This window comes from Lissotriton helveticus, chromosome 11 (assembly GCF_964261635.1).
Source record: "Lissotriton helveticus chromosome 11, aLisHel1.1, whole genome shotgun sequence".
Classification (NCBI taxonomy): domain Eukaryota; kingdom Metazoa; phylum Chordata; class Amphibia; order Caudata; family Salamandridae; genus Lissotriton; species Lissotriton helveticus.
Genome location: NC_136072.1, coordinates 851,454,328 through 851,473,655, shown reverse-complemented (window position 1 = coordinate 851,473,655; position 19,328 = coordinate 851,454,328).

Here is a 19,328-nt window from a genome sequence, read left to right as displayed (position 1 = left end):
GTCCTTGAGTAAGCAACTAGTGCTCATGTAAAGTGCTCTGATACCCAACACCTTTGTGTTAAGTTTGCGCTATATAAAACTACGGGAAACAAAAGGTGCCCCCTTGGCCACCAACTGTAGACCACCAAGGCCAAAGTCACTTTCAAACAGCCTTTCTGTGCTGGACAGGCTGTTGGAAATCAACATCATAATCCAGACAGCGGAAACGCTGTCCATAGGGGTGTACGATACAATTCTGACTGACACAAATACTCAGCAAGTCAGTCGGAACTGATTGGGAATAAGAGCGTGGTTTACATTTCAACCGCGAACATCGTAATCAGGCAGTAGGAATGTAAACCAACCAAGTCGTTTGGAAGAGCTCCAACACAGTTGCCAAGATTCCGCCTGTCGGAAGGAGGTTTTACACCCGACATCGTAATGAGCCCCTAAACATTTAGCATTTACTATTCCCAATCCAAAGTACCTTATGTCATAGAAGATGCTAAACAGTAAACATACTATTACTACTCCAATCTACCTCTAAACAACAAATGTGCTGGACACTAAACAAACATTTTACACAATACCTACTACAATACAGCTTACATAATAAAGATACTGCACTCCAAGCATACATAAAAAACGAATAACACCCACATATATCTTAAATCATAAAAAGATGAAAAATAAACAATAATTTTATAATAAAAGTAAATTCATCATTAAACCTACATATTTACTTATTACTGCACCAATATATCTTAAACCATGCAAAGTGCTAAACAGTACGCAATTTTAACATATTATGAACTCTCAAATATAAAGTTATATTAGAAAATATTTAATTCAAAATGTTATAATATATATTCAAAATTAGGCCTTGGTTACGAGTTTGGCCGTCTTCAGAACGCCAGGATCATGGTGGCGCAGCAGTGTTGGTCCACCATCATCTGTATTATAACATCTAAAGTTGTTGTGGCGGAGGACTGTTGGCTGCACCAGATAACAGTCGTTCACTGGTGTTGTCACAAAAGCACGACAACACAATATGCTAAGAGGGGACTGGCGTAGTCCCGCTCAGGATGTTATGAGATCCTGGACCGCCAACCTTTTCATGGTGGAGCCTGCTAAGAAAATGGTGCCGGTGCAGGAACAAAGGGGGTACTACAGGGCCCCCATGGCCAAACTGCCATAAGGATACATTCAGGGGGGCACAAAAGGTGCCCCCTGTCTGTACCCCCCACAATTTTGGAGGTCCATGCCGTGCTGGAAATTTTTTGCTGTTCCCATAGCGGTGCCTGTCCTCCAGGCACCGCCATGGGAATAGCAATGAACCGCCGAACATATTACGAGTTGCACATTTGCAACTCATAATACGGTTGTCGGTGCTTGTGCGACTTTGGCGCAGTGGAAGCAGCATTGTGCCATCGCCCCTGCACCAAAGTCACAATCAAGCCCTAAGTCATCTCTATATAATAATAAATCTACATTAGTCATAAATGAGTATATCGTCTGCAGATTTTTGCAGTTGTTTTTAAACCTTTACATTTATTTTTTTATTTTTTCCAATTCAGTTGTTAAGCAATCAGTCCATTATAACCATTTAAAAAATGTTACAAATAAAAACCCTACTTAAATTAAATTAAGAATTTCAAACAACAATTCATCAAATACATATTGTTTATTTCTAATTTAAATATTTTAAATGCACAACAACTTTTTTCGAATTAATAACTAAAATCATAATATGAAAAGTAAATGTTTTTTTAAATTTTAATACAAACTTAAATCAATTTATTTTACCAAACACAACAATATTACACTTTTTATTTTACAATGTGTTTTTAAATAATACATTTTTTAGAATTAAGGGCCTGATTAAGAAGGCGGGTGGACATAAGGAAAGGGACCGACCAACTAGACGTCAATGCTCCCACCATAGGTATTACGAGGCGACTGCCTGCAAGGCGGTCGCACCTTCTATTCTTTGCATTCCGGCCAGTGCTGCTGGCTGAAGTACCCGCCGCAATGCAAAAAATGCACCCTGTACATATCCATGTACTACGTGGCAGGCACCATGCGGTGCTTGCCACATGGTGCAGGGATATGTAGGCAGGAACAATAGGTGCCCCCCGGAGTCCACATCAGAGTCACTTTCTGCCTACCTGTTCATGGCGGGTTAATCGCTGGTAAAGGCGGGTGGAAAGGGACATCGTAATCCCTAAGGTGGTGCCTGGTAGGCTCCGCCACCATTGTATGGAATACAGCCCCGTCCGTCGCACTCGGATGATTGGCGGTTGATCTTTCCGTCCACCACCCATCTGCCAGCCATTGGAATATGGGTGGCAGATATTACGGGTCCAATGGTGGTGGGACCGCCACCGACGGGCTGTCAGTGGCGGTCTCCCCGCCATCCTAATTGTGCCATAAGTGACAATAATCATTGCATTTATTTAATTGGATTTCATTCTAAGTGTTATATTTACCAAAATAAACCTTGCATTTTTTATGAATTTATAAATAAATCGACCTTAAATTTATGTAATACATAATTTTTTTCACAAATTTATACACAATTTGATAGAAACAATTGATGTAAAATGCTACATTTTTCCCAAAAAGTAGCACTTAAATAATTATTTTAATTAAAAAAAAATAGTAATCAATCAAATTGTCCAAAAAATAAAGGGGCATATATAGGTAATTTTCATTTTGCAATTCTCAATTTGCGATTTTTAGGGAATCGCAATTGGAGAATTGCAAAATGAAATGTAGGTAGGATTAGCAAATTATAGTGCAAATCCCACTCATTCCTTATTTGCGAATCGCAAATTGCGATTCACAAATAAGGAATACCTTCTCATTCATTCCTATGGGCTAGAAGGCCCATAGGAATGAGTGGGAAGACATTCTCAATTTGCGATTCTCAATTAGAGAATCGCAAATTGAGAATTCAATTTCAGGGTTGTAAGGGTGTCAATAGGGCACCCTTTTGCACCCCCTGAAATTGACATATGTGCACATGTGGCCCACATACATGACCTAAGGGCATGTATGTGACCCTCGTGGCACTTTGACAAATGCCAAAAAGTGAATTTTTCAAAGAAATTGCAAAATACCACCAACCTGAAGTTGGTGGTATTTTGCGATTCCTTAAGCCGAAAGTCGCACAACTTGGGTGCTTCCTACATTGCATTTAAGGAATCGCAATTTGCGATTCCTTAAATGCAATAGCAAAATAAGGGATCGCAAAGGCTTCCTACATATGGCCCAAAATGATATATTTTTTTTTAAAGCACATACAAAAACACAAACACATATCAATCAAAAACAAAAAGTAAGAGCAAAATAGATATATGTAAATATTAATCACTAATTAATGTTTTATCTTATTTACACAATTATACAATTCCATACAATATTAGTAATAATATATTATTAAACTATACAATAAATTCAATTTTTGATAAAAAATGTTAACTATTATAGCACCCATTTTATCTATATTGAAAAAATACATTTCCAAATTCTTATATTTTTGTGTTCAAATTTTTTCAGCGACATTCACTAATAATTTATAAAACGTACACACCCAAAGTAAATATATATAAAAAAGTTTTACCTTTGAAACTACTTTTTTTTAATATGTATAACTAATAACACAAAAATAGCAAGAAAGCAGTTTAAATTAAAATAATTTTTTTAAATTGTAAATGTTACATTTATTTAAATAAAACCTTTAAACAGTGTATTTGAAATTTACTCCCAACCCTTACCCCTATAAACCCAAAAACCCTGATACTAAGTGGTTTATTACAATGGTTGTCGTATTTTCTCCGGCCGCCACCGTAGCGGAGATTGGGTCCGACCGCCATGCATGTGGGAGTCCCGCTCATCCATTTATGGTGGGCCCACCACCGCTGCAGTCGGATTCCGGACTGGCAGCAGCACCGCCGTGATGCGAAAAAGAGCATGTTGTGCATTTCACTGCACTACGTGGCAGGCACTATACTGTGCCAGCCACTTGGTGCAGTGAAATGTAGGGGGGTACCATGGGTACGCCCCCAATGCAAACACACCTCCCCCCAACACAATGGGGGCCCGCAATGGGCCCCAGAACCAATCCCCGCCAGCCTTTCAATGGCGGTATAACTGCCATGGAAAGGCTGGCTTCTTAATATGGGGGACGGTGCCTGCTATGCACTGTCACCATTTTAGTGGTCCTGCTCCGCCCGGCAGGCAATCGCAACGATTGCTACCGGCGTAAAAGCGGCAGATGGACTTTCCCTCCGCCGCGGTACCCACCGCCATCATCATTTGTTGGGGGTTTTTCCACGTTACTATGGCGGAGCGGTCACCACCCCCAGGCCATCGGTTGCGATCATTTTGCCATCATATTGGCCCCGTTAATGTTACACAAAAGCACAGAGAGAGGTCAAGGCAACAGAACCCAGCACCAGTCAATATAGTATTGTGGCTGTGAAGATGAATTCATGCGTGGTGCAATGAGCCAAAGAACCTCATACACCCTCGATAATGGAGAAAACATGTTCCCCAAAGCAAATCTAGACACAAATGGCTCTGCACTCAACTAAACTAAAAAAAAAAAAACTGTCAATGGATAAAATGTCCATAGTCCATCACAGATAAAGATAAAGTGGTATCTCCCAAATTAAACATATTGTTAGACGTCTTTGCTGGAAAAATAAGTTCTTTTGATTCATTATTCTTTTATTCAAAAAACATTTCTTAAAATCACAGCACACATTTAATAATAAATGTTATTAAAATCCATCATATTTAATAAATAATTAAATGTAAAATTAAATGTAGTTATTTCGAATACATTTTAAATTACTACCTGCACTAATTCCCTATAAACATCCCACTAAAAAAAAGAATTACTAAACAGAAGAAAAAACATCTATATTGCATTAACATTTTTTATTTATTACTAAATAAAAAAATCATCACATTAAATCATTACAATTAAAATATCAATTTTGAAAAAAAACAATTTAAATCGATATTTTTAGCAATAATATTAAAAACATAATTTCAATATTCTTGAGCTTGATTATTCATAGTACGATATTTTAATTGCACAATATTTTAAACACAATATTCATGTCCCAATATAACTTTTCATTCAATATTGTGTCTAAGGGCCTGATTACAATGGCGGTGGGACTGGACAGCCACCGTCAGGCCATCGGTGGCGGTCCCGCCACCATCCTGCCCATTGGATATGACTAACACATTAGGATGCAGGCGGTCCGATCTTGGCTGGTGGGGGGCGAGCTGCTGCGTCCGACTGGATCAAGGATCCCGTCAGTGTGGCAGTGTAATGGTTCCTAGGACCACCCTGCCTCTTCCCCGCTTGCCTGTTGTCCGTGTGCTTGTTGCGGACACTCGTATGGGTATAGGAATACTCACTTCCGGCCTCGGCTGGTAGCGGTGCAGTCGACGGCCGGAAGCGCAGCCACGTATTCAGAGCTTCCGGGGAAGGTCGCTTATCAGACGCGACACCCCGGAGCTCGGCGCTTCGTGTACTTCCTCGGCGTGTTCCCGGAGCCGAACGCCGTTTTCCTGTATCCTGATCCTGGCCACGTTGGAGCGCTTGCCTTCCGTGTGAGTAGCGCAGGAGTGCTATTGCTTTCTTTTCATACCGCGCTGGGAGTGCTTTTCATGTCTTGATTGGTAGCGCAGGAGCGCCGTACCTTTCCTTTCAGTCCCCGCTAGGAACCCTTGACTTTTCTTTAGTAGCGCAGGAGCGCTATTGCATTTCTTTTCATTCCGTGCTGGGAGCGCTTGACATTTCTTGTTTGTAGCGCAGAAGCGCTTTTTCTTTCTTTTCATTCCGCGCTAGGAGCGCCTTGACAATTTCTTGTTAGCAGCGCAGGAGCGCTTTTTCTATCATTACATTCCGCACTAGTAGTGCCTTGACATTACCCTGGTAGCAGCGCAGGAGCGCTTGACTATTCCTTGTACCCGTTTCCTGGAGTACTTGTGGAAAGCTTTACTTACGTTTTCCATGGTGGCAGCAGGGCCGCTGTACTTATGAGGAGGTAAGCTGTGTCCCATATGAGTGTTTGTGGTTGCTAAGTAAGAGAACGGTGGTTAATCAGTGTTCCCTTATCTCCCTGTCCAGTTGGTGCTCTGGGACTACTCACGTGAGGAACGTCCCCCACCACCTACACCCCCTGCATTCCTGCCCTAGACTTTTGGCTGCCATCCTCACTCTCATCCTATTCCTGATTTTGTTTCCCACCCAGAACAGGGTAGGGTGTGTGTGGGGGTGATAGTTCGTGTCGTCTCTGCGAGGACCCACCACAGGAAGCAGGTACTTGTGGGGAGCCCCCAACAGGCAGTTAGACTCTTATTCCCTACAATGGGGCGGTGCCTACTTAGGCAGACCTTAGTGATTAGGATGGGCCTTTCCACCGGCCCTTTCATTGCGGTTAACCCGCCATGAAGAGACAGGGGGAAAGGCACTTTGAGGACCCCTAGAGGGCCCCCTTGCCTCCTGGCCTTCCACTAAGGGAACTAGGGGCACATAATGATGCCCCTTAAACATCCCTGCACCATGTGACAGCACAGCAGTGATGTTTGGAATGTGTATATTTTGTACTCAGGAGTGTGCTTCAGCCCGCAGTACACGCAGCAATGCAAAGTATACACAGTGCAACTGCCGTGAAGGCGGTCGCTTCATAATGTGTGCAGCGGGACCGCTGACATCTAGTCAGGCGTTCCTGCTTCCGCCAAGTTGCCGGTTGGATGGAAGTCCGACCACCATCGTAATCATGCCCTAAATACCGAGTGGGGTAGATTGGACTGGATTAGAGTAGAGGTAGATCGAGGTGGAGTGGGGTGCATTAGAGTAGAGTAAATTGGGAAGTTTACAGTATGGTAGACTGGAATGGAAGAATTGAGTGGAATGAAGTATATTCCAGTGAAGGGGTGTGGGGGTATATTGAAGTGGAGTGGGGTAAATTAGGTTGGGGTGTATTGGAGTGTAGTAGGATATGATGGAGTGGGGTAGAATAGAGTGGAGGGATGTGGAGTGGCGTGAAATGTAGGACAGTGGCGAGCCGTGCCTTAAAAGGTCTTACACTGGAGTGTCTTGGAGTGAGATGGCGTAGAGTGGGAGCGCATAGTGTACAATAAAGTGGTGTAGAGTGTTGTAGAGAGGAGTAGGGTAAAGTAGAGTCAAGTGGAAAAATGTTGCATTATGTGGGAAGGGTGTGGGCAGACATGGGTCCTGTACACACTGTGCCACTGAAGGAAAGTTAGCTTGGCTGATAAGGAGTGATTCCCCGATACCAGTCCCAGAATGCTTGCTTCAGGTCCAGAGAGCAATTGCCCGTCAGTTCAAGATGAACGATTACCATTAGGAGCAAGATTAATGCTGTTTAGCATATGGCTGGGTCCAAACTGGGGTGGCATGGTGGGAACAAAACGATGGGTTGGGATGTGGCCACAGGTGATTTCCAGTGGCTGATATTAAATTAAAACTTTCCATCCATGATATGTTTATGTTTTGCATTTGCAAACCCCAAGTGCACCAGGCATTCACAGACGTGGTTTGTGGGTTCACTCTGCCAGTGGATTCAAGTTAGCCAGGGAGGACTTGGCCTGGATGTTGGGGGTGGACTGTTCCAATGAGGAATAGGGTGAAGACGGCTTTGCATATGGCTGGGTCCAAAATGGGGTGGCATTGTAGTATGGTGGGCAAAAGAATGATATATTTGAATGGAGCACAGATGATTTACAGTGGCTGAGATTATTGTGAGCATTCAATCCATCACCATGTTTTTGCATCCGGTTCAACAGTAAGAGATAGATAGGCTAAAACCCCTGCAAGCTAAACAATATATATTGCAGGGATAGCAAAAGTGCTGTTGGAACAGAAGACCTAAAAGTAGGGAGGGGGTAGCTCATTAAGACATCTGGATGCTTTTATACTCCAAAAATCCATGGATTTTTGGACCACTAGGGAATAGCAGGGGTAAATTACACATTTTACAAATATATGTGTAAGGAAACGTTACGTAATTTGCAGAGATCCACAATATTCCTACCACTTAGTTGCACCATGTGTCAGTGTTTAACAGAATGCTGCATTATATTTATGACTTCTACTTTTGTAAAATATTTTTGCAGTTTCTTGTTTTACTAAATTGACACTAGAACACAAGAATGCTTTAAGAGTATCAGATTACAATAAAAATAGTCTTTTTCATTTTTATTAGAGTTTTGGGGGGTATGGAGATTAAGTAATTTCAAACTTTGGGCCTCAGTGGCAGTCCCACTTTCATCCAGCCCATTGGATCCAACCACTGCATTAGGATGCAGGCGGTCGGATCTCAGGTGGCCGGGGGAAGGACTGCTGTGTCCAACAGGATCAGGGATCTTGTCAGTGCTGCGGTGGCACTCCTATTCCCTAAAATGGGGTGATGGGTATCGCAAAGGGATTAGGGTGTCACTTTCGCAAGCCCTTTCATGGCAGATAACCTGCCATAAAAAGGCAGGCGGACATTGACTTTGAAGGCCCCCCAGCAGGGCCCCCTTAACCCACCTGGCTCTCCGTTATGGGCCCTGGGGGGCACATAACGTGCCCCCCTAAACATCCCTATACCATGTGGCTGGCACCGCATGGTGCCTGCAAACTAAGGGGCCGATTATGATGGAGGACAGAAACGGATCCATCCTCCACCCCCGAGGTGGATTGACCGTCCGCAGGGGCGGCGGTGGTTCCGCCGTAGGAATTAGGATGTGACCGCCACCTTGGCGGTCACATCCCGTATACTTAACATTGTGGCGGGTGCTGCTTTGACCAGCACCCGCTGCAATGTCAAAAATGCCTGCTGTGCATATGCATGCATTAAGCGGCAGGAACCGCGCGGTGGCTGCCGCATTGTGCATGCAAATGCAGGGGGGTACCAAAGGTGCTCCCCATGTCCACTCCACCCCCCCACTTCACCCTGGGGGCCTGCAACAGGCCCCCAAAGCAAAGACCGTATGCCTTTTCACGGCAGCAATGCCGCCGTGGAAAGGCATAGGACCGCCAGCATCGTAATTTGACCGGCGATGTTTCGCAGACGCCGCCACCATGTTACAGCAGTTTTTCTGGCGGTCGCGAATGCGACCGGCGGAAAAGCGGCAGACGGTCTTTCACACGGCCGCGGTCCCCACCACCATCCTAATTTGGCGGATGGACTATCCGCGGCTTGCGGACGGAAAAATGCATTTTCCTCCTACTCCAGGCCGGAGGAAGTCCTTCCGTCCTCCATCATAATCGGCCCCATAGTGCAGGTGTGTTTTAAAGGTGTATATTTTGTACTGTGGAGAGTGCTGCAGCCCACAGCACATGCTGCAATGCAAAGTATACACATTTGGACTCATAATGCGGGCTGCAGTACTGCTGGCTTCTAGTCGGATGGTCCTGCTTTCGCCACGGTGCCAGTCGGATGAAAGTTCGACCAATATCATAATCAGGCCCAAGGCTTCCAGATTACAAAATAAACTAATATGGCCCTTAAAATACAACTGCTATGATCTTTACATAGTGCACTGTATGGAGCCTCACTAGCCACGCCCAGGATTGGCCTCACAAACATATAGCTGCTGCAGTATGCCGATGATCTGGTTCTTTTTCACCATACTAAAATAGGTCTTCAAAAAGCGCTGACGGCCCTTCCGGTATACAATGTTCAGATCAAGCTGGTCGCTAATTCAACGAAGTCCAAAATAGTAATTTTTGGCCATTACCCGAGAAAAAAGGTGGCAAAGTGGCGGTTGGACATGCTGCCTCTGGACTGTGTCGTGTCTTACAACTACCTGGGGGTTTGGATCAGCGAATCAGGCCGCCCACAGGTGCACCTTCACAAATTGCAGCAGAAGGGGAAAATGGCCACCTATGCACTTTGCAAATTATACGCGACACTGGATAGCCCCACAACAATGGCCATACAAAGAGTCCTGAGGGCCAAACTGTTACCGTCCCTCAATTACGCGCAACAGGCATTCCCAGGGAAATTTGTGCAAGACCTGGAAAAAATACATTGCACCGCCTACAAAAAGATATTCCGTCTACCGGCTTGCACCAGGAACACCTTAATTTGTTTGGAATTTGATCTCAATCAACTAGAGGAGCTAGGGACTCTTTCGAAATACTTTTTCTTAACAACGGCGGCTCCCATTAACTCTATGAAGGCTGTTTTTTTAAATCTATTTTCCTACAATCTAGCAACCCATGGTCTGACTGTCTTGCCTTAGCCAAAGATCACCTGCAGCTTGCCACAGAGAATTGGGACCCCAGTTTTACCAACTATGCTATCATCAAGGACACAATAAAAAAAGCAATTGCGGCTACGCTCTCGCACTTTGGACATGGAATCCCTGGCAGCAAGAGGCTTTCATGAGACCCAAAGTCTTCCACACCCACAGTCCAGCCAGAAACTCCACCTTCGGCAGGCCGTGGGGAGGCTAGCCTTACACAGGATCTTAGCTGCCAGACTACACCCTCTTCCTTTATAAGAACTATATCCAACCACGAACCCAAGGCTGTGTATTAGGGAGTGCCGCTTCTGCAATTACAAACGAGAATCCTTGGCCCACGTTCTATTTTGCTGTCCAGCACTTCAGCCAGCTCGTAGAACTTATCTTAGACCAATCCTCCTTCAACTGGGCACCCGTTTAGCAAAAGAGGCAGTCCAACAACTTTATACTTTGGACATTGTAAAGCACATGGCGAGCTTTGGTAAATTTGTTTACCACACTCGCACACTATTGAAGGGCAACTCTCTACACGCCAGGACTTCCGTAGAAAGCTGGGCCCGGGTCGTGGAAGCTTGGACAATACTGAACTTTTGACTTGCTTTGCCCATAACAGGTCTTTTGCAAATTTCTGTCTTATTTTATATACAAAAACAAATGGTGGTTTTTAATAATTTTTGGAACAAATATTTATTGTTTTACATTTCTAAAAGTGTGTTTTCTCCCGTTCTTTTTAAAATATGATGCGTTTTGTAATGGTTTTGATTAACCGCACAAATAAATGTGATTCATTCATAGTGCTTCACACTATACTTATAAAGTGCTTCTTAAAAAACTGTTTATATTGCTCAAATTAATGGTACTCATTATCAACCTTTGAAAAAGGGAATGCTGATTGTACTTGCTGGAATCAGTTTTCTCACTGTTACATGTATTTTAATATATTTATCGTATAACAACTATATATATATATATATATATATATATATATATTACCTACTGGCGGTCGCCAGTAGGTATATATAGTTAGGATTTTTTCTCTATGGGATTTTTGAAAATTCTATGTCAAATAACTTTGGCGTTTGTGGACGGAATTGGCTGAAATTTTCAGGAAAATGGCACATTTTGTTTCTGAGCAGCCCCTGAAAATTGGGGGGGGTTCGTCCAGGGGGGGTCGAGAAAAAAGGGGGGTCCCAAAACGTGTTTTTAACATTGAGTTTTCCATAGGGCGGTTGGCCTCACTTTTAGCCCTAACGGCTGAATGGATTTGCACGAAACTTGGCAAAATTGTAGGGACTGGTAGCCCGATGTGCCTTTTGTAGGTCTCAATATATGTGCTACAGTGGATTTTGAGAAATTAACGTTTAAAAAAAGATATATATCTGTAACAGCGGACCGGTCAGCGCTCCAGTACGCGTACTTTTCGCGCAACGGAGCTTTGTGAAGCGAAGCTGATTGGTTCTCCGGCGTCTGTAAACATTCCAAACAGTCCGTAGCGGCCGCCATCTTGTCTCTCGGTAGGATCGAGAGACAAGAGGAGGCCAAAGCGAAGGGGCAAATGACCATAAGGGGGCATAGTAGATCCTCGCTGACCCCCTAGGTTTGATGTGGAGGTTTTAAAAGGGCCCCGCGGGGCGAAAAAAAATAATAATAATAATAATCGAACGGCTGAATGGATTTGCACGAAACTTGGTAAAATATTAGGGACTGGTAGCCCGATGTGCCTTTGCTAGGTCTCAATATGTGTGCTCCAGTGGATTTTGAGAAATTAACGTTAAAAAAAAGATATATATCTGTAACAGTGCTCCGCTTCGCGTACTTTTCGCGTTACGGAGCTTTGCGAAGCTGATTGGTTCTCCGGCGTCTGTCAACATTCCAAACAGTCCGTAGCGGCCGCCATCTTGTCTCTCGGTAGGATTGAGAGACAAGAGGAGGCCAAAGCGAAGGGGGAAATGACCATAAGGGGGCATAGTAGATCCTTCCTGACCTCTTAGGTTTGATGTACCATTTTGCCAAGTTTGGTGTAATTCCGTTCAGCCATTCAGGCTGTAGACGTATGTAAATGTCCTATGGAAAATTGCATGGGGAAAACACATTTGAAAGTGTTGAAATTTAGAACCAATTAAAATGTTACTTTGGTTTTGTATTTGTGTGTGATGAAAGTTAATTGGTTATGTATATATGTCAAATGAGAGGAAACCACAGCCATTTTGTGATACTACTGTCTGAGGTACATTTGTGAGGAATTTTTGGTGGTGAATTTCTGGTGTTTGATTTACACAGTACTAACACTTCCCCTACTTTTAAAAAGGTGAGTTGTTAATTTGTAAGGGGAACTATGTTGTACACTTGAAGATAATTTGAAAAATGTTTTCTGTTATTTATTTGCAGTCCTTCTGTTATACTAAATACTTGATAAAGTTAGTTTTATATTATGTATTACTAAAAACAATAAATGAAAGTGATTCTTTTTTTCTGCAATTTACAGCAAGCAATTTCAAAATAAAATGGCTCACAATGAAGAGACCGTGGCAATTTCTTTTGAATTGTCCACTACATTGATTGAAATTGAGAGCACCAATAATGAAATATTGTCACAAGGAGGAGATGACTTGTATGATTCCATTAGATTGATTGAAATGGACAGCACCAATAATGAAATATTGTCACAAGGAGATGACTTGAATGATTCCACTACATTGATTGAAATTGAGAGCACCAATAATGAAATATTGTCACAAGGAGGAGATGGCTTGTATGATTCCATTAGATTGATTGAAATGGACAGCACCAATAATGAAATATTGTCACAAGGAGGAGATGACTTGAATGATTCCACTACATTGATTGAAATTGAGAGCACCAATAATGAAATATTGTCACGAGGAGATGACTTGAATGATTCCACTACATTGATTGAAATTGACAGCACCAATAATGAAATATTGTCACAAGGAGGAGATGACTTGAATGATTTTTTTGATCAATCTGTTGATGGCAAATTTATCGAATGTTTGGAGACCATAGAGTTACAAGAATCATCATTGCAGACTTTTCATGAGGAAATTGCTGATGAGGACATGTTACTAGTTCTTTCAAATTTAGAAAATTCTGAAGAATAAATTTATATTTAGAAATCAAAAATTGTTTGAGACATTATTCATTTTTATTTTTAATTTATGAGGTTGTAGCGAAGTGATTGTAGTATAAAATGAGACTTATAGTATAGAGTGCAACATTTTTATGTTACATGGTAAGTTTACTCATATTTACTTCCCTTCTGCCACTATATTATCTCCAATGTGTATTTGACATCTCTTCTTCATCTCCGGCCTCCTTTCTCTCACTGTGTGTCTCCGATGCATCTTATCGCTGCTATTTTGTGTAATTACAGAAGAGAGTAAAATAAAATAGTTCGGAACGTGAAAAGGGGGCAAAGTAGAGTACCCCTCACCCCCTAGGCCTTTTTAGGCGGTCCCAAAAGGATCAGTTTCTGCTTTCCTGAGAGATTATGGTATGAGTTCCATATACCACAATAATTTGCATTACAACAGGCAAGATATCTATCTCCTATTACCAACTTTGAGATATTCGCGCTAAGCGCGAATATCTCCAAAAAGTAACACCTGCCCTGAGCAGTTCTTAGCCATGTTATCCAATGGGAGGTGGATAACATGGCTAAGAGCATTAGCTCGGTAATGCATGAATATCGCTGACTTTTTAGCGATATTCATGCATTGCGGCCGTTTATTATCGCATTTGCGATAAACCTTGATAATAGCAAGGTTTATCTTCGATAATTTCTGACGATGCTTAGCGGTAAAAAATTCGTTGCTAAGCATCGTTAGGGATAAATATCGCTTAACTTTGGTAATATGCACCAACGTCTGTTAACGTTCGATTCGAAGGAAATGAGGAAGTGTTGAAAAACATTGTCTGCGCCATCTTGCCTTTTTTGAAATGCCACACTTTTGTCGTGCACGGCAGCCATTTTAGATGCCTTGACCAGACCCACTCTCTGCACGCTGTCGATTCGTAGCATGGCTCCCCACCCTCGCAAGCATCTTCCCCAGGCACTGGTCACCCCCGCTCTCTGTCTTATGCATCGGCAATAAACCTCCCCCCATCTGCGCTGCTCTTCCCTGAAAATCACACTCTGTGCCCGCCCGACACCTCCCTTTCGCCCTATTCACTACCGCACCCTCTGACACTCCTCTTCCTCTGTGTCCGATTGTCCAGGCTATCACCTAGCCCTGCAGATGTAGTTTATGGCCCCAGCTGTAAAGAATCACCCCTCTTCAAAGGAGTTATAGTAGATCAAGGCCCACACCCGATGAGATCCGTCACACCACACGTGTTCCTACTATCTGAAAACCATCCTGTATTGTGATTGGGGAGGGGACCGAGCCTGAAGCGGAAGATTCCAGGAATGACTCTTTGTACATCAAAGTTTTTACAATTATGTGTCACATTAAAAATATATAGCACTCCAACAAAGTAGTAGGAATATAAAACTTTAATAACATATAAATATATACAACAAAACAAAAACAGTAAAAACATTTAAACAACGACGAGACCGTGGCAATTTCTTTTGAATTCCTGATGAGGACATGTTACTAGTTCTTTCAAATTATGAAAATTCAGAAGATGTTGCCTGGGGGTGGGTCGTCAGTAGCAGTCTGTTGTGCGAATAGTTCCAAGGCAGCAGAACGCGCTGAAATCTAGATGGCACGAAAGTGATGTCTAGTAAGTTGCCGCCCAGCAAATAACGGCGTGGGGCGCCGCGGGGGTGAGTGAGTCCAGTAGGCACCACAGCTATTCTTACCGGCATTGCAGAATTACTGCTGGGGACAATGCCTGTGCTGTAGCAGGGTCACAGCAGAAACAAAAAGGATTCTGTTGAAGATGTTGTTGGTTTTCAATTTGAATACAGTTCTGGTGTCAACTGCTATGCTAATGTAGTGGTTAATGTTTTGTTTTCTCTAGAAAATGTAAAAGAGGGGGAGGCAGTTCAAAGTTCCGTTAAAAGGGCAAAGGAAAGGATCGGTGGTTTGAACTATCAGTCAAAAAGGGGAGGGGGTGCAACAATTTTTCCTACCGGGTCACACTGTGCTTTCACCGGAACTGAGGTCTGCAGGATTCTAGTAATTCAAAGTGAGGCTGGCGCCAGCATGGGAGCGCCGACGTCCCGCGGATACAGTTTCGTCACTCCACGGGCGATCATGGCAGTCATTCCCCATCGGGGGTCGGAGACTCCCGCGGCTCCTCTAGAATCTTCAAGGTCGTGGAGGACTACGGTGGTGGAGTCAACCAGTGACCGGGCCATTTCTTTATGCTGGGCCCGCTCTTGCCAGGTCGACCGCCATTTTGAGAGTTCGGTAGCTACTGGCGATCGCGGGGTCAAATGAGCGGACGGGCTCCACCCTGCCGGGCGAGACGTTGCAGCATGGCCACAGTAGAAGAACCCTTTTCCGGGCGCCTGGAGCGCTGAGGGTGCAGCTGGGAAGCCTCCACCTGGGGAGGCGGGAGAGGCCTGTTCGCACCGTCTCTCCCTCCCAGTGCACCCCACGGCGTCTCGCTTGAGATTTGTTATGGCCGGACCAGGCGATGAGGACGAGGGGGGGGGGTCGGAGGCATGTGCAAGACATCCCCCCCCAGTGTTGTCGCAGCCATTATTCAAGAAAGAATAAGTGTCCCGTCCGTCTTCGGGCCGGGCTTCCGGTAGATGTCGGCCGGACGCCCCTGGCTCTGGGCCCATGAACGGGTTTCTTGGTTTATCGGCTGCAGCCGGATCCCGTCGGCCTCGGCCCCCCGACCGTTGGTGGCCGGACCGGAAGAGCATGTGGCGGGACTACCTGAAACTGTCAAGGGCCACCGCGGCCGGACTGGGAGAGAGAGGGGAGGGTCGAGGAGACATTCCCCCCCCTGCAACTGTTCAGCGTTGTAAAGGCAATCCCCTGGCCGGGTCCCGCTGGCCTCGGCCTCTCCTCCGGCTACACCCTACGTTAGGATCTCCTGGCCGAGGCGTGGCAGCAGGACCCGCCTTATATGGGCTGCTCCCGGCTGGGCGTAGCCGCAACCCTGCCCCACCTTGGAAGTTTCCAGAGTGGGGGCGGATGTTCTACTGACTTGCATTTTCCCTAGTCTATCGATTTTTTTGGCGTGGCAGGCGGTGGGACAGCGAGGGGTGATTTGGTTTCTCTTACTGTTTTTCTGGTCTCTCACCACTGGCATATTTTAACGTTTTCTTGTTTCTAGGACATTAATAGGTTTTATCATTACGTTATGTTATCGTTTCTTTGTTCGTTGTTTAATAAAAGTTCATGTTCATCAGTGGCGTACTGATTTTCGTTTTCCTATTCTTTTCTTTCCAGGTTGTTTCATGCTAAAGTTTCTGTTAACAGGATACAGTGATCACTTCGTTATTATTGCATATGTCCTTTTCACTAGGGGTGCTCTCTGGTCGGGCCAGATGACGTATCTCTAGTAAATGGTCCGGGTGAAACAGGTGCATCAATCAGTGGGGAGTAGATAGGCATGACAGATTACAACGGGGGAGAAAGGTCCGCATTACGTACCCTTTCACTATTTGCAAAGATTTTCCTACGTATATTTGCAAACAGGGAATACCTCCAAAAAGAACCAATTCCCAAACAGTCAATGTTTGGGGAAACAATCAATCAATGAGGAACGAAATAGGCACGACGTGTTAAAGGTTTGCGTTACCTACCCTTCACTATCTGCAAAGGGAGAGAGAATATTCCTATTCTTCCTCGTTTGCAGGCAGAGAAGATTCTTAAGAGAATCAACTTCGAACAATTCAATGCTCGATTCAAACAATCAACACGGGGTACTGTGAACACAAATGAACGCCGCTTATGTACATACACATTGGTATTATCAACAGGTTGTTCCTAATGTTTCTATTTTAGGGAGGTCAAAAAGAGATCCCATTAGTGGCCTACTGATTTTGCTCGATTCCTTTTGTTTTTTTACACGATTTTTCGCTATCTGCAAAGACTAAACAGAGTATTGCGACTCTGTGCTTGTTTGTAAATAGAGAATGAACCAAAGAGAACAATCAATCAAATGGAGAGAGAAGCAGGCACGACGGATTACAACGGGGGCAGAGGCCTGCGTTAACTACCCTTCACTATCTGCAAAGAGAGAGTACTCCTAATAGAAATGAGGGGTGGGGGGCAGCATTCAAAGCAGATCAGTGTGCATAAACACGAAAATGTTTTTACTTACCACGTACTTGACATTCGACAGCTTATGATATTTGCTATTAAAAAACCATTGAAATTCACTGAAAAAACCATAGGTTATAGACCATATATAGTTAGGAATTAGCATTTACAAAACCTTGAAAATTCACTGAAAAAACCATAGGTTATAGACCATATATAGTTAGGAATTAGCATTTAAAAAACCTTATTTTACTCACACAAAACCATTGAAATTCCATATATAGTTAGTTGCACTAACTATATATCGCGCACCCGCAATCCACTGCTGATCATGTCACATATTACATCATTCATGACATGGTCAGTGACATCACTGATGACATCACTGATGACATCTCAAATGACATCACTGATGACATCACTGATGACGTCTCATTTGACATCATTCTTGTGCTAATACGATAAACCTCTTCAGACTCTAATATAACCTTAGATACACTCAGTGTATACAGACACTCACACACTGCCACTCATCCATGGAGTTACTCACACACCCAGTCAGTCATGCAAAGAAACAATCTCACCTCCATTTCTTCAACTATACAGTTATACACACCTTACTTATTGAAACATATACTAACACATATTTACTCTCTTATACAATCCCTGATACAAGTTCACAATGATCGATACAACCACTCACTCATTCAGTGGCTCTCATGCACAGTTATTTATATATGCCAACTCTCACATGTACTGTGTTTTACATATGTACTTACTATGACATGTAGCATTGAGATATCCATTCACTCATCAATACACTCATGCACACAGTCAACTGCCCATGTAGCTGTTTCCACATGCACTCTTGAACTCATACACCTAGTGAATAAACTGCTCACACATCTATGCACAGAGTCACACACCTTCCAGCCACCCCCACACAAACTCAATCTCCCATAGAAATACTTGGGCAACCAATTAATAACACATATAGCCTCTCGCATAGCTAATGATCAACACATGCAGCAGTTTACATCACAACAGACATAATGATGCACAAATTAAGACAGTTTAGTCACTAACCCATGCATTCAGTGAGACACATTTAATCACTCACTCATACAGTCAGTCACGCACCTACTAAATCCTTCATCCAGACACTTATACATCCACTCATTCTTCAATATCTAAGACATATTTTAACTTTACAGAAACATACAGTCACTGGATGTTGTCATCAGTGATGTCATCAGTGATGTCATTTGAGATGTCATCAGTGATGTCATCAGTGATGTCACTGACCATGTCATGAATGATGTAATATGTGACATGATCAGCAGTGGATTGCGGGTGCGCGATATATAGTTAGTGCAACTAACTATATATGGAATTTCAATGGTTTTGTGTGAGTAAAATAAGGTTTTTTAAATGCTAATTCCTAACTATATATGGTCTATAACCTATGGTTTTTTCAGTGAATTTTCAAGGTTTTGTAAATGCTAATTCCTAACTATATATGGTCTATAACCTATGGTTTTTTCAGTGAATATATATATACATACATATAGACATATTCATATGTATACATATATATAAACACATATTATATAGAATTATGTTTAATTATTCAAACAAAAAAAGCTTATTTTGTACAAATAAAAATACTTTAAACACAAGGGGCCTCATTTATGAGGTCTTGTGTCAGTTTTGCGCTTCCGATGCGTCACTTTTTGTGACGCATCGGCGGCGTAAAACATGCACACTATTTACAAAGTGACGCATCTAAGCAGATGCGTCACTTTGTATACCCCTGCGCTACATTATACCTGCGTCAGGTATAATGTATGCAGAGGGGGCGTTCCCCCGCAAAAA